This window comes from Lithobates pipiens, unplaced genomic scaffold (genome assembly GCF_037356315.1).
Source record: "Lithobates pipiens isolate NorthernLeopardFrog02 unplaced genomic scaffold, aLitPip1_a1.2 Scaffold_25, whole genome shotgun sequence".
Taxonomy (NCBI): Eukaryota; Metazoa; Chordata; class Amphibia; order Anura; family Ranidae; genus Lithobates; species Lithobates pipiens.
The window spans coordinates 206,418,249-206,435,660 of NW_027507787.1; positions in this window are offsets into that span (position 1 = coordinate 206,418,249).

A 17,412-nucleotide genomic window follows, 5' to 3' on the forward strand; every position below is an offset into this window, starting at 1 on the left:
CATTCAGCAGCCAATTCTTCCGGGGCTGAAGTGGTTAAGGAAAGACAACCTGATTTAGCAAGTGATACTCGAAATACAGGAACATGACAATTTTATAAATGAAAGAACTGCGCTAACCACGAATACCCAATGTGAGTAGGGTATGTATATGTGCCAGACCCACGATATGGGTCTTAGTATCTTAATGTCTCCAAGACCACCTCCAAAATATAATGCAAACCATATACAAATAAGTGCAATTTAAATACAAAAACAAACCATAAATGCGTGTCAAGAGTGTGAGTTCCCCAAACACAATATGAGTATATCAAACTCAGTACATATACCTCTAGAAAATAAAAAATTAAAAAATAGAATAGAATATGAAAAAAATGTTTGCAATTTTTTACATAAATGAACTATCAAGAAAAAAGATTGTATTTAGAGACACTCTATATAATGTCCATATAGTCATATGTCAAAAAATAATAATAGAATGTCCATATAGTAAACAAACACCAGTGAAGTAAAGCTTCAAGTGGAGTGCAGCAGTGAAGGACAAACTTCAAACAGCTGAGTTATAAGTACACAAATTAAAATCTTCTCCAAAGATGTACTGTGCTTTTCCCAACACCGAATGAATGAATTGGCTCCTTACCAGATCCAAGCGACCCCCCGTTACAGAGGGTCACCACAGGCGACAATAGTCAAAGGATATCCGGATAGCGATTCCTCCTCAAGCGATCCTGAATCTTTCACGCGATAGGGTTATGGCTGTTATTCCACATATCACTCCCAACTCAACGTGGTATCACATAGGGAAAAACATAGGCTCCAGATAGTGTAAAACCAAATGACTTTAATTTGCAAAAACGAACGTATACACTTACATAAAAGACTTTAAAAGCAGGTTCAAAACAGAAGCGTGCACCGGCCGGATGCACGCCAACGCAGAGACCGACCCGTCCTTCCTGGTCCAAAAAGAACGAACACGACTGGGGTGACGTCGACACGTTCGCACCGCCCTACGCGTTTCGTAATAATTTACGTCGTCCAGGGGCGCTGGACGACGTAAATTATTAAATCCGGCCGGTGCACGCTTCTGTTTTGAACCTGCTTTTAAAGTCTTTTATGTAAGTGTATACGTTCGTTTTTGCAAATTAAAGTCATTTGGTTTTACACTATCTGGAGCCTATGTTTTTCCCTATGTGATACCACGTTGAGTTGGGAGTGATATGTGGAATAACAGCCATAACCCTATCGCGTGAAAGATTCAGGATCGCTTGAGGAGGAATCGCTATCCGGATATCCTTTGACTATTGTCGCCTGTGGTGACCCTCTGTAACGGGGGGTCGCTTGGATCTGGTAAGGAGCCAATTCATTCATTCGGTGTTGGGAAAAGCACAGTACATCTTTGGAGAAGATTTTAATTTGTGTACTTATAACTCAGCTGTTTGAAGTTTGTCCTTCACTGCTGCACTCCACTTGAAGCTTTACTTCACTGGTGTTTGTTTACTATATGGACATTCTATTATTATTTTTTGACATATGACTATATGGACATTATATAGAGTGTCTCTAAATACAATCTTTTTTCTTGATAGTTCATTTATGTAAAAAATTGCAAACATTTTTTTCATATTCTATTCTATTTTTTAATTTTTTATTTTCTAGAGGTATATGTACTGAGTTTGATATACTCATATTGTGTTTGGGGAACTCACACTCTTGACACACATTTATGGTTTGTTTTTGTATTTAAATTGCACTTATTTGTATATGGTTTGCATTATATTTTGGAGGTGGTCTTGGAGACATTAAGATACTAAGACCCATATCGTGGGTCTGGCACATATACATACCCTACTCACATTGGGTATTCGTGGTTAGCGCAGTTCTTTCTTTTTTCTATTTCTGTTTGGTGTATTCTTGGTGTACATTTGAATTGCAGCTTCCGTTCAATACCATTTGTATTCCGTAGCGCAGTTTTTCCCTTTTTTTTTCGCTCCAATTTTATAAATGAGCTGAAACAATGTAATATATTTGACAAAATCGTGGAAAGAAGCTATATAAGGAAGCAGACTATATAGGTGAGGGTGTTTGACATGGAGTAAGAAATGAGGCAGTGCACGGAAGGTTATGTGATTGAGGAACGTCTTAACATGGCAATTTTGGTAAAAAAAAAAAAATATATATATATATATATATATATATATATATATATATATACAGTGCCTTGCGAAAGTATTCTGCCCCCTTGAACTTTTCAACCTTTTGCCACATTTCAGGCTTCAAACATAAAGATATAAAATTTTAATTTTTTGTGAAGAATCACCAACAAGTGGGACACAATTGTGAAGTGGAATGAAATCTATTGGATATTTTAACCTTTTTTAGCAAATAAAAAACTGAAAAGTGGTGCGTGCAAAATTATTCGGCCCCTTTACTTTCAGTGCAGCAAACTCACTCCAGAAGTTCAGCGAGGATCTCTGAATGATCCAATGTTGTCCTAAATGACTGATGGTGATAAATAGAATCCACCTGTGTGTAATCAAGTCTCTGTATAAATGCACCTGCTCTGTGATAGTCTCAGGGTTCTGTTGAAAGCGCAGAGAGCATCATGAAGACCAAGGAACACACCAGGCAGGTCCGTAATACTGTTGTGGAGAAGTTTAAAGCCGGATATGGATACAAAAAGATTTCCCAAGCTTTAAACATCCCAAGGAGCACTGTGCAAGCGATCATTTTGAAATGGAAGGAGTATCAGACCACTGCAAATCTACCAAGACCTGGCCGTCCCTCTAAACTTTCAGCTCAGACAAGGAGAAGACTGATCAGAGATGCAGCCAAGAGGCCCATGATCACTCTGGATGAACTGCAGAGAACTACAGCTGAGGTGGGAGAGTCTGTCCATAGGACAACAATCAGTCGTACACTGCACAAATCTGGCCTTTATGGAAGAGTGGCAAGAAGAAAGCCATTTCTCAAAGATATCCATAAAAAGTCTCATCTAAAGTTTGCCACAAGCCACCTGGGAAGAAGGTGCTCTGGTCAGATGAAACCAAATTCAAACTTTTTGCCCACAATGCAAAACGATATGTTTGGCGTAAAAGCAACACAGCTCATCACCCTCAACACACCATCCCCACTGTCAAACATGGTGGTGGCAGCATCATGGTTTGGGCCTGCTTTTCTTCAGCAGGGACAGGGAAGATGGTTAAAATTGAGGGGAAGATGGATGCAGCCAAATACAGGACCATTCTGGATGAAAACCTGCTGGAGTCTGCAAAAGACCTGAAACTGGGACGGAGATTTATCTTCCAACAAGACAATGATCCCAAACATACAGCAAAATCTACAAAGGAATGGTTCACAAATAAATGTATCCAGGTGTTAGAATGGCCAAGTCAAAGTCCAGACCTGAATCCAATCGAGAATCTGTGGAAAGAGCTAAAACTGCTGTTCACAAACGCTCTCCATCCAACCTCACTGAGCTTGAGCTGTTTTGCAAGGAAGAATGGGCTTGTCTCTCGATGTGCAAAACTGATAGAGACATACCCCAAGCGACTTGCAGCTGTAATCGCAGCAAAAGGTGGCTCTACAAAGTATTAACTTTAAGGGGGCCGAATAATTTTGCACGCCCCACTTTTCATTTTTTTATTAGTTAAAAAAGTTTCAAAAATCCAATAGATTTCGTTCCACTTCACAATTGTGTCCCACTTGTTGATGATTCTTCACAAAAAATAAAATTTTTATATCTTTATGTTTGAAGCCTGAAATGTGGCAAAAGGTTGAAAAGTTCAAGGGGGCCGAATACTTTCGCAAGACACTGTATATATATATATATATATATATATATATATTTCACAACCCACATATTGTAAGATATAAGAAGGCAGTTGTGGACTAAAATCTCCTGAGAAAGTGGGATTTGCTTAAAGCAGAACTTCACCCAAAAGGGGGTGTTACTTTTCTGTCTCCTCCCCTCTCCTCTACAGGTTTTGGCATATTACATTTTTTGGGGGCAGCGATTACCTAGTTTTGATGGGTACCCAGTCCCACTTCCGCTCGGACCACCTAGGTGATCCGAGAGAAAGTTCGCTCCCCCCTCTCCATCCGCAGCCTCTTGGGTCACATCACAGGTCTCAGAAAGCTGCAGGATTCACAAATAACAGCGCACCATTCACAAAGCACAGTGCAGCTCCTGCATGACTCCTTGCGGCTTTACAACCGGATTCCCACGCTAGAAGTGGTTATGACTAAGGCCTTATAGGCTGAAATGCGTCAACTGACTTACTCTGAATTGGTTCACTGTGGCTATTCAATAAAATGGTGGTTAGGACTAAGGCCTTATGGGCTAAAATGTGTCAACTGACTTCATCTGCGTTTGTTCACTTTGGCTATTCAATAAGATGAAGACATTTTAAGAGCAACAACCGGAGTGCGGATCATTTTTTCTACATTACTCTACTCCGCCAGGGACTGTGGAGCGAGCACCTGGGAGCTCTGCTATCTATGTGGTGTATGGGAGTTAAAACTGACTTTTCTGTTTATACAACACTAGAGATGTCCTTTTATTAAAAATCAGCAGCTAGAGTATTTGTAGCTGCTGACTTTAATTTTTTTTATTTCTAGGGTGAAGTTTCTCTTTAACTCGTTTAAGTGTGTCCAAATATTTTGGTGAATGACGTTGATTTGACATCTCTTGAGAGTTCAGTTAGGGAACTGACTTTAAAGAAAGAGAAGTGAAAGTACAAAAGGACGTAATACCTAAGAGAAGCAATATTTTCAGTTTTCCAAATAAGCATTACTATCAGTGGCAGGTCGTCCATTAGGGGTGCCCGGGCGCTACCCCCTTTCTTCATTCCACCCCTCTATATGCAATGGATAGATTCATGCATAGCATGAATCTATCCACAGCAGCCGTGGCCACCCTCTATTCATGCGACCGCTCCTTTTCAAGGCACTGGGTGCATGAATTACAGTGAAGTGTTTTTTTTAAACACCTGATTAGAGCCAGAGGCTGTAATAGGCTTAAAAATCAGGTGGGCTGGGATCGCAGAGGATGCGCTCCGATCCCACAAAGGTGTGTTACAACAGCGAATGAATATTTCGGCCGCCACTGATTACCATGAAAAAAAAAAAAAGATCAACAAGAAATACAAACTACATATGCAGATATAGATATGCCATTTCAAGCCCTGGTTCCCAATCTGTGGCCCGGTGGCCACATGGAGGAGCGCCTAGTACAGGGATATGCAATTAGTGGACCTCCAGCTGTTGCAGAACTACAACTCCCATGAGGCATAGCAAGACTCTGACAGCCACAAGCATGACACCCAGAGGCAGAGGCATGATGGGACTTGTAGTTTTGCAACAGCTGGAGGTCTGCTAATTGTAGATCCCTGGCCTAGTACAAGTTCATTTCACTTAAAGGCCTTTTGGCCTTTTTTAAGCACTTAATGGTTAAGAACATCAAATACAGCCAATGTGTTTTAGGGGAAGAAAGCCTCCCTATTCTTCTTCTGGGCTAACATACAAAAAAGAAATATAATTAAAAGTAAAACATACTGTAATCATCTTATGTAAGCAATGTAGTGATATACAGTATCTATAAAACCTATATAGCAATAAATTATTCATAAAATGTCCATGTCAATAAAATGGTGGTCAAGACAAATAGTCTGGTGATTAAGGGGTGTTGTGGTGCTGCCTTGCCAAAAACTCTTTAGGTTTACTTTGGTCTTCTTTTGCGCCTTAAAGCGGAGCTCCACCCAAAAGGGGAAGCTCCGCGTGTTCAAACCCTCCCCTCCTTCACTGCCACATTTGGCATTTTTAGGGGGTGGGGGGGAGGGCAGGTACCTGGTTTTGAGGGAGCGGGTACCTGGATTTGACACCACCACCACCATGGCATCATCATTCCGATAGAAACTTTTTCCATCTGAAAAATTGAGAACCTGCTCTCAGTCTTTTGCTGGCGGAAATTCGGCCAGCAAAATTCCGATGGAGCATACACACAGTCGCATTTTCTGACAAAAAGCTTTCATCTGTCTTTTGCTGGCCATACACTAATGCCGACCGTGTGTACGCGGCATTAGAGTTTTTTTTTATTATTATTATTATTCATCATTTAGATCCGCTCATCAATAAAACATTTTTTTAATTATTTGCACATTCCTGACTGATTGAGACACTGGGACCCCATATGTGCACAAGGTTTCCTTACAGAAAAGGTTAAACTGGCCATACGCTTTGCAATATGACAGAACAATTGTCTTTAGATCTACCAACATTATGTAGTACAGCAGCCTACTTGACTAGATACAAATTGAGTTAATTGTTTAGGTAGGTCTTCAACTATAAGGAAATCCTCCCCCCTGCTGAAATCCCCTCATCACAAACACCCCCAAAAAATCACCCTGCTAGCACAAATCATCTACCCTTCAAATCACTCAAATTACCTCTCTGAGTACACATGCCCCCCATCACAAAACACCCCCCCCCCCCCAGCACAAATCTCCCTTCTAGCTCAACCCCCCCAAAGAAAAGAAAAACATGCATCCTCACTAGCTCCCCCCCCCCAAAAAAAAAAACGATTTCCCTCCCCCTCTACCACATCACCTTTTCTAGCAAAAGCCCCCGTCCTAGCATAAATTCCCCACCCCCTCTGCAAACACAAATCCCTGTAGATCACCACTTCCCCAAATTTACCCTCCTAGAACAATTTTTAGCCCCTGCTGCCCCCAAATTCCCCCTCCCAACACAAATCCTTTCCCCGCCTCACATGATACCATAGTGCCCAGGGCAGCCGCCCCCCTTCCCACCTCTTGTTTTAGACCTGTAAGTGAGGTATTATAGCTGCCAAATAATTTATTATTTCATGTAACCCAGTTCTAACGCTGGCCATTCACATACAGATTTCTCTCATTCAGCCCAGCATCCAAAAGATTCCATAAATTCCTCCATCCACCCTAAATCTCCCTCTGACAGCTATTGTATTTTGACACTCGGCTCCCATGGCCGTCAGAATACCCAAACTGTCTGCAGCTTATTGTCTGCAATCACTGTTCAGCCAATTGTTTTTTTTCACCCAGCTCCTTCAATCTCTCAAAGTTTGTCCAGCTGGGTGGTCTTGGTAGGGCCACCCACGGCTCCAATTTTAGCTGATTCACAGGAATTGGCTATAATGTGAGTTGTGTATGGCCAGTTTTCTGTTTCAATATGTTTATTGGAAATTTAGTAAACAAGAAATAGAATCCGCTTCTTGGGCGCCCTCGCAGGGGCCGTATAATCAAAAACATAGTTCCAAATGGCTAAACACCACAATATCCAAACTGGAAAGTACTGATAGGGAATGGCATCAATACTAATTACAACATAAGCAATCTAAACCCTATTACTAATTCCGTGGTGGAAGCTCTTCACCCATGTATGGCCAGTTTTCGACTAAACCCAAGCAGGGCTGGAGACCTGTGTATTCTCTTTTGCACCTCCATAACAGTTACAGGTCCGGTCCCTCACCCAGCTTGTATCTGGACAGTGCAGCACACCGATGAGCTTCTGTCTCTCTGCTCTCTCCTCCTATCTGCTTGATCCTTGCACTGCAGAACAACTGTTAGGCTCCTCTTCCCTCCCCCAGTCTGAGCTCTGCTGTGTATGTATGGCAAGAGGCTGATACCTAGTCAAATTCAGGTACTTACACATTTAATGATGTATTAATGAATACAGTTCTGTTAATATGTGTCTTTTACATCTACCTGGGTTCAGCTTTGATAGTTTAAAGCTAAATTCCAGATAAAGATTTTATTTCATAGTTACATTGGTCCAGATTGGACATGCATATGCCACACTTGGACCCCTATGGAAGCTGAAAGTCACTGTAGTAGTCACTGCTACTAGAGTGATCACTGCTGTTCTCTGGGTCCTGTGCCAAGTGGCTGCCCTGCTGATTAGAGAACACGGAGTTGTTAATCCACCATTGGTGGCAATCACAGAATGCCTTGCATTTACCTGAATGGATACAAGGTGTTCTCTGAATGTACAAGGCGGGGATTGTGACATCACTGTGACATCACTGCTTCACCTCTCCACCTCATCCAGTTAAAGAACACTTTACATTCATTGAGAACAATGCAAGATGTTCTGTGAATGGTGCCCATGCCAAAGGCGTTCTGGATGGACCCTGTGCACACTGCTACACCCTTTCCAACAAACTATGCAATGAAAAACAGGGATATTTATATTGATATTCAAAGAGTCCATCCAGAATTTGTAATGTTAATATGTGGGATTTGAGCACAGGTATATCTTTTCTCAGTTGTAATGCAGGTCAGTGACCAGATCTAAACCAAGTCGCTCTCCCCCACCTTGGGGCTTTATGCCCATGTTTGCATGGTGTTCACTATAGCATTTTTAGTGGGGAGGCAGTCTAGGACTGGCCAGAAGAGGCATTACTTTGACCTAGTTGGTCAGCTTAAACATGTATTGCAATATATGTGAACTAAATATCCCTGTTTTTCATTGCATAGTTTGCTGGAAAGGGTGTAGCAGTGTGCAGAGGGTCCATCCAGAATTTGTTGTGTTACTGGGATTTGAGCACAGGTATATCTTTTTTATCTCATGCCAAGCAAGTGACACCCCCCCCCCCCCCCAACACGTTCATTATGCAGCAGGGCAGCCGCTGAGCATGGGATATGGAGGATAGTGGAGACTAGTGCAGTGCACATGTATGGCATATGCATATTTACATTGCTCCAAGCTAGACCACTGTAACTATTCTATAAAAAAATCAATACTTGGAAGTCACCTTTCAGTCGGGGGTACCCACTCCTTGGCCGCGAACCAATGCTGATCTGGTGCCTGTTTGCACCCAGGCCACGAAGGCTGCACTGTCAGAGGTGCGGTGGCGGGCGAGCAGAGAGATGACATCATCTCTCACTGCCCACCCTGCTTCACCACTGTTCTGCCCTCACAGCCAGGTTACAATTAGCATCTAGTGACAGGAAATGTGGCAAGTGTCAATTTGCATTTGGTGGCAGGCGACAGGGCAAGTGACAATCTGCATCTGGTGGGTGGCAGGCAACGTGGCAAGTGACAATCTGCATCTGGTCACAGGCAACGTGGCAAGTAACAATCCGCATCTAGTGACAGGCGATGTGGCAAGTGACAATCCGCATTTGGTGGCAGGCGACGTGGTGACACACTGCATCTGAAGGCAGGCGACGTGGCAAGTGACAATCTGCATCTGGTCGCAGGTGACATGGCAAGTAACAATCCTCATATAGTGACAGGCGATATGCAAGTGACAATCCACATTTGGTGGCAGGCGACATTGTAAGTGACACGCTGCATCTGAAGGCAGGCGACATGACAAACGGCAGACTGCATCTGGTGGCAGGTGACAGTGGCAAGTGACACGCTCAGGGCTCCCACTGATTCTGCATTATTAATAACTATTTTATTTTATATTATGTAATAATAGAAATAATGTGCTGCAAATCATCCTTGCACCATATCAACCTTGGTGCCGTGATGATTGAAGTGCCAACACCAGCCATTTTCCCGACAAATTGCCCACCAAAAATCGCATGTCCCCCCCCCCCGGTGCCGAAAAGGTTTGGGACCTTTAGCTGCTTTAAATGATATTGGGGAATGTGGTTTGTCTAGATGAAAATAGTGCTTACTGTAGTTATACACTCCTATTCTATTTGGGATATAGTACTGTAAAATCCCGCATCCACCTTTTTATGCTCAAGAAGAAAAATAAAAACAAAAAAGCATAGAACATGCAATGATAAGCTCTGTACAGAACCATCCCACAGATTCCTTCCCATCAGTCAGCCCTGTGTCTATTGCAGACAAACTCCTCTGGAAGTAAGTGTAAGCGTTCTGTTGCTCTTTTCATTTGGTTGACATTATGGTGACATTTCCGCTGCCGCGCAAACCTTCTTCTTGACCAGGACAAGTTCCATGCTTTTACCGCTTGTCATAACTCTTCCTAGGTGATCAAACACACCTCTGTTAGTATATTATTGTGACTGTCACCATCCCATCACATCCCAGCTGGCCTCATTTCCCCCGCTGACAAGGAGCATTCATACACCAGCAATCTCTGATCACACCACTGCTTACATCTCTCCAGCATGGCCTGCACACTGTTTTTCTGCTGCCTCAGGCAGGCTGGGTGTCTGTATAATACATGGCATTTAGCAGTAAATCTGTATTTGTGAGACAGGTGCTCCTTATTTAAGCACTTGAGTACCAGTAAACCCCTTCATTATCAAGCCATTTTTCAGTTTTCAGTGCTGTGACAGTTTGACTGACCATTACTCAGTCATGAGACACTGTACGTTTTTAGACAGAGCTTTCCTTTGGGGGAATTTAATAACCCTGTTTTTTTATTTTTTTTATTTATTGCTATAAAAAGGAGAAAAGACCAAAAATAATTTTTGCTTCAATTTATCTACCATTTCTTTACTTTACCAGTTCCCACCCAGGCCAATTCTGACATTTCTCTCCTACATGTAAAAAAACTGTTTTTTTTTGCTAGAAAATTACTCAGAACCCCCAAACATATATTTTTTAAGCAGGAGACCTAGAGAATTAATTGGTGAGTTTTGCAATTTTTATGTCACATGGTATTGGCGTGGCGATTTTTCAAACACTATTTAAAAAAAAACACACAATATATAAAGCATTTTTTGTGTAAAATATAAAAGATGATGTTACGCCAAGTACATAGATACCTTACATGTCATACTTTAAAATTGCGCACGCTCACGGAATGGAGCCAAACTACCATACTTAAAAATCTCCATAGGCGACACTTTAAACCCTGTAAACATTCCTTGTGATAGAAATAAGGCATGACAGGTCCTCTTTATGGTCTATAAGACCCCAGATATCTCCTCTACCTGGAATGCATGAGATTAAAGGAAAAAAAAACAATGATCTTTGCTTTCTAGGGAAATAAAATGGCAGTGTTTATGTCTGCCAGAGCCGTAAGTGATGTCGCTTCCAGACTCCCAGGGTCATAATGGAGTATGGCTGAAAATCTTCAGTATAGAGACGGCACCTCATCCCAGTTAATTTAAATAAAGGGGATTATGACGGTGCCAATGGACTAATAAATCTTAGAAAATTACATTAAAAAATAATTTATTATTTTATACAAGAATAAAAATATTGACATCGATTACATAGAAAAACATGGGTGTGCAGTCAAAAACAAACCACAAGAGTATAGCAAGAACAGTGGCCTAGTTGTATTGAAGGCCAATATGTAGTACAGGTAATCACATTTCTACATGTTTCGTCAAAAACATTGGCTTCCTCAGGGAAATGATATGAACCTATCCAAACTTGTAGACTCTAAATAAAGAATTAAAAACAAAAACATAAGATATACATTCTAATATGAAGAACAATCCCCATTACATTTAACACATTAAATCAGAATGGTTATTGAATGCATGGAGTGCTCCCAGGGTCATGGAGATGTTCGGGGACCACCAGTCAGCTCTGTGGTAGTTCATCGCAACCACCGGATTGGATCTCAGATTTCCTGATCAAATGGGAGAGTCCGGAGAGGCGCAGATGGGCAGTGCAGGGGGGGGGGGGGGTACGTCCCGCTGCCCGTAGAAGTAATCTGGGAGCTACTCAGCTGCTAGGATGGCTTATACATTGTACGGAATCGGTAGCTGAAAAAAAAATAGATATCTCTCTACGATGCCTGTAGCTGCAGGCATCATCTAGATATCGCCACTCAAAGTCCACAACACCATCTAACGTCATGCAGGCGGTATGTGAAAAATTCCTGATATTCGATCTCTGTTGAAGAGGCTGTGGACATTCTCTGACTTTTTTTGGGTGTAAGTCCTTAATCTCAAATCATGAAAACAGTATGTAAATAGAAAAATATAAAACAGTATTTGGTGTAGATCTGTACCATAGAACTTCTACATGTAGAACAGCATATATTTTCTCAGTTTTACTAACCAATAATGTATCAATAGTTAGTTCTGATGCAAATGTTTGTTTTAGAACCGCAAAGTAGATGGTGATTCCATAATATTTTTCCTCAGAATTTAGTGATTCCATTTTTTTTTTCCCTCTGCTTGATCTGCAAAAACAGTTGCAACTGACTACAGTTATCTTTCTTAATTTTTTTCAGTGTTTATAAAAAGCTAGAAGGTTGGAATGTTAAATGAAAATAGTTTTGAGGTATGTCTTTAATTAGTTTTTTTTCTACACAATTAAACAATTGATAGAACAGTTTCCAAGAGTGTCCATAGAAATGTTCATATTCTTGTATCTGTTTTAACCGCTTAAAGACTGGCCGCCGCCAAACGTTTGACGTCGCTACAATGGCTGTCCTGCGCGAATCGCCATAGGTGTATGCTGGCTCACCCAGGCTCAGTTGCCGGCGGGCACGCGGGTCGGGAGGACTCGATGTCCTCCGACGGCCCGCTATTGCCTTGTACACAGGCAGAAAGGATGTAAACAAGGCATTTCCTCATTCTGACAGGAGATATGTATGACAGGGATCTACTATTTCCCATGGTCAGTAACAGTGATCGCTATCATTTCCCAGTAAACCCATCCCCCCCCCCCCCCTCCAAGTTAGAAACACTTATAGGGAACACAGTTAACCCCTTGATTGCCCCCTAGTGTTAACCCCCTTCCCTGCCAGTGACATTTACACAGTAATCAGTAGCTATTTTTAAATTATAAAAATGCCATAAACCTATCGCCTATTTTGTAAACGCTATAACTTTTGCGCAAACCAATCAATATACGCTTATTGCGATTTTTTTTTTATACCATAAATATGTAGAATACATATCGGCCTAAACTGATGAAGAAATCTGTTTAATAAAAATAAATGTGGGATATTATACCAAAAAGTAAAACATTTTATTTTATTTTTTTTTCAAAATTGTCAGCCTTTCTTTGTTTATAGTGCAAAAAATAAAAAATCACAGAGGTGATCAAATACCACCAAAAGAAAGCTCTAATTGTTGGGGGGGGGGGGGGGGGGGGAAAGGACGTCAATTTTGTTTTGGGTACAGCATCGCACAACCGCGCAATTGTCAGTTAAAGCGAGGCAGTGCCCAATCGCAAAAAAATGCTCTGGTCATTAAGGGGGTAAAACCTTCCAGGCCGAAGTGGTTAATATGTGCAAATAAAGATTTTACGAAAAACAAAACAAAACAAAAACAAACAGTCATGTGGGAACAGGAAGAGGTCATCCCCAAACTGTTTCCACAAAGTTGGGAGCATGAATTTGTCCAAAATGTCTTGGTTTGCTGACGCCTGAAGAGTTCTGGTCACTGGAATCAGGGGGCCAAGCCCAACCCCTGAAAGACAACCCCGCACTATAACCCCCCCTCCACCAAATGATTTGGACCAGTGCACAAAGACATGGATGATCGCGTTTGGGGTGGAGGAATTTGACTGGCCAGTCCTGACCTCAACCCGATAGATCACCTTTGGGATGAATTGTGGAGTGGAGACTGTGAGCCAGGCCTTCTCATCCACATCTGTGCCTGACCTCACAAATGCGCTTCTGGAAGAATGGTCAAACATTCCCATAGACGCACTCCTAAACCTTCTGGACAGCCTTCCCAGAAGAGTTGAAGCGGTTAGGCTGGATTCACACCTATGCAACTTTAGTGCTTTTTGCATTTTGAAGATTTGCACTACAGCCCATTTAACATGGTTTCCTATGGAACATGTTCTGTAGTGCAAATCTGCAACATGAAAAAAAAGCACAAAAAATGCATAGGTTTGAATCCAGCCTCAGTCTATTGTCACCAGGAGAAGCTCAGAGTGTGAACCACTACAAGGACACAGACAGCAATGAAAACCCAACAAGAATGTAATCCTTTCCACCTCTAATCAATCAATAACAAGATTGGCTGGAATTCCATATATTTAACTTGGTTTATACATTCCATATTATAATATAGACCTGTCTTCCTGGTGGACGTTTGCAGTTTCCTAGAAATAGCCAATGTTATTAGTATCTTAGCCTAACTTCACATCGCTTCACTGCGCATCATCATAAAACTTAGCACATCTCACTTTGTTTTTGGCAGGATATTTCACACCTTTAGCACCTTGCAGCCTCGATAAATACGCTAAAAAGATACCCGTGAAGGAGACTCGAGAAGCTGTTAAAATGTAAATGTAAAATATTAAAGAACTTATCTGTTGTGCCTTCTTTTGGTCTCCTAAATATACTAAGAATTTTGATATAAGAAATACCTGTTGATCCTGCCAGAACTCTAGTGAGCTGATGACTGTGACGATCAGCATTTTTCCCAGTTCTCTCTGTGGACTAAACAATACCTCCCCTGATGTTATGGAAAAGAGGGGGGTCTTCTGCAGGCCTGGTCTACGCGACAAAGCTGCTCCTTCAGCACAAAGCATGAGTGTCGCTCTATAACAGGAAGTGTGTTATTGGCAGGATCACCAGGTAAACATAATAGGAAAAAAAGCTTCAAAAGAGAAAACAAATGTAGCCACTACATCTAAGCTCTTGTACACACGGTCGGAGATTCCGACGGAATGTGTCCTATCGGACCGTTTTGTCGGATAATCCGACTGTGTGTGGTATGCATCGGACTGATTCCGTCCGAATCTCCGTCAGACCCAATTTTCCGACATGTTGGAAATATTTCCCGACCAACTGGGCCGGTCGGACATATTCCGATCATGTGTACAGAATTTTGATCGGACCAAGTGCCACACTTGCTCAGATCAAATTCCTACATCAAAGCTATTGGCTACTAGCCAACAGTTTCGGACACAATCCGTCGTACAAAATCCGTCGGACAAAATCCAATGGATTTGGTTGGCAGAATGTCCGACTGTGTGTACAGGGGCTAATAAGTGGTAAACTGCCATATATTATATTTGGGTTCTCAACTTTAGGTATTTTTTAATTGAAAATATAAACTATTCATAAAGCTGAAAAAAGGCTCCTTAAGCTGGCCATGTACAGCTCAGATTTGGAGCCGAGTTTGGCCCAACTTGACTTGACAAAAGTACATTTCAAAATCAAAGAAGCCAGGTGGAAATTTGTCAGATGTATCAGATCTGGGCACGTGTGTACTGTGCTTTGCATTGGGTCTACCCCAGTGTTTCTCAACTCCAGTCCTCAAGGAGCCCCAACAGGTCATGTTTTCAGGCTCTCCATTATTTTGCACAGGTGATTTGACCGGTTTCACTGCCTTAGCAATTACCACAGCCGTTTCATCCTGAAAACATGACCTGTTGGGGACTGGAGTTGAGAAACACTGGTCTACCCAATAGACGTCTAAAGCCATTTGGCTGACTATAGTGGTTTTCAGGAGTGAGCAAGGGGCAGATGGGTACCAGGAGCTGGAATATTGATGATCATCCCAGGATAGGTGCCTGGGGTAGGAGATGACTGGAGCATCAATCGGCACCCTAGATGGTTGCACATTTCCTGTTGGAGTGGCTGACTATAGTGGTTTTCAGGAGGAGTGAGCAGGGGGCACATGGGTACCAAGAGCTGGAATATCTATGGTCCCCGATTGGACATTACTAGTGCCTGCATTTTTCTGATATAAAGGCCTCACCAGACCTTGACCCAGTTAATAGCTGACTCCTAAACGTTTCAGAAACCTCTGGTTGACCACTTGCCTTTCATTGACTGTCATCACGACATACAATGGAGAAAGAATTGCAAACGTTTACATGAAAGTGGCCTCCTGCCATGTGTGTGGCATACACAGCTTTGTGCGAACAAGTTCAATATTGGTTTCCTGTAGCTCAGTATGTGACGTTTACACACAGTACAGTTTCAGTGCCTCTGAGTTTCTACCATGAACCCAAATAAAACTGCAATCTACGTCGGCCACCTGACTCAAACACGACAGCCCATTGTCAGGAAGAAAATTCCATTATAAACAACACTATACGGTATGAACATTTGTTTTATTCATGTAGCTAATTTGTGATTCATTAGCCATAATGCAGAACAGACATTTAGAAGAAGAGGAGGTGATGGAGGTTATTCTATGACCTTGACCAACAATTCAAACAATTCACAATTAAACTTTAAATGATGTTTTTTTTTCATCTTTATTCTTTCTTTTTAATCACAAATTAAACATTAAATGCCAAAGCTGAATAAATTCTAGGACATAAAATAATGATATAAGACAAAACCAGAATGCAACTGCTACAATAATGCTCACACATACATTTTCACATTGCTGCACAGCAAACCTATATCATCCGTCTTACTACAGGATCATGCAGAACGGGTAAAAACGAGGGAATATCCCATCTTATCCCATCCCATGCAACAGTTTCGGACAAGATCTGACGGGCAAAATCCGACGGATTTGGTTGTGGAAATCTCCGACCGTGTGTACAGGGGCTTAGCCCACGTACACACGGTCGGAGATTTCGACAACCAAATCCGTCGGATTTTCTCTGTCGGATTTTGTCTGTCGGATCTTGTCCGAAACTGTTGCATACACACGGTCGGACTAAGTTGTCGAAAAATCCGATCTTTCAGAACGTGGTGACGTCATTTCGTTACGATGGGACTACATTCAGGCTAGTAGCCAATAGCTTTGATGTAGGAATTTGATCTGAGCATGCGTGGCACTTGGTCCAATCAAAATTCTCTACACATGATCGGAGTATGTCCGATCGGCCCAGTTGGTCGGGAAATATTTCCAACATGTTGGAAAATTGGGTCCGACGGATATTCCGACGGAATCAGTCCACACACAGTTGGATTATCCAACGACACGGTCCGATAGGACACATTCCGACGGATTCTCCGACCGTGTGTACGCGGCATTAGAGTGTCTAGCCCCTGTGCGTTCAGTCCTGGTGGTTTTTTTTTTCCAGGTTGGAAGTACGGGTTACATAATGACATTAGAATTTCAAACTGCTGTCTTAAGACATATCTGCACATACAAGAGTAGAGACCTTCTGAAAAGTAGCATGATAAAGACAAGTCCTGGCATTTCAGCATGCCCAGGAGGCACAGGGGCAGCAGCCAACCCGCAGTCTGTCATAATCTATAGCAGGCTGAAATATGCTGCAGCTGGATGCGGCTGAATTCTGTACCGAGTGGTACTGGGGTTAAGAGGCATATGTGTTCAGGGAGGTATTCTGCATTCTGGGGATTCGTTCCTGAATGCATAGGGGCTTGAATGCCAGTAGGACTCTGTACAGCATTCAGACCCATCCAACAGCAGCATATTGCAGCCTGTCTTAGGCTGGATTCACACCTGTGCAGTTTTAGTGCTTTTTGCATTTTGCAGGCTTGCACTACAGTCCATATAACATGGTTTCCTATGGAACACATTCTGTAGTGCAAATATGCAAAAAGCACTAAAAATGCATAGGTGTGATTCCAGCCTAAGAGCTTGACAGGCTGCT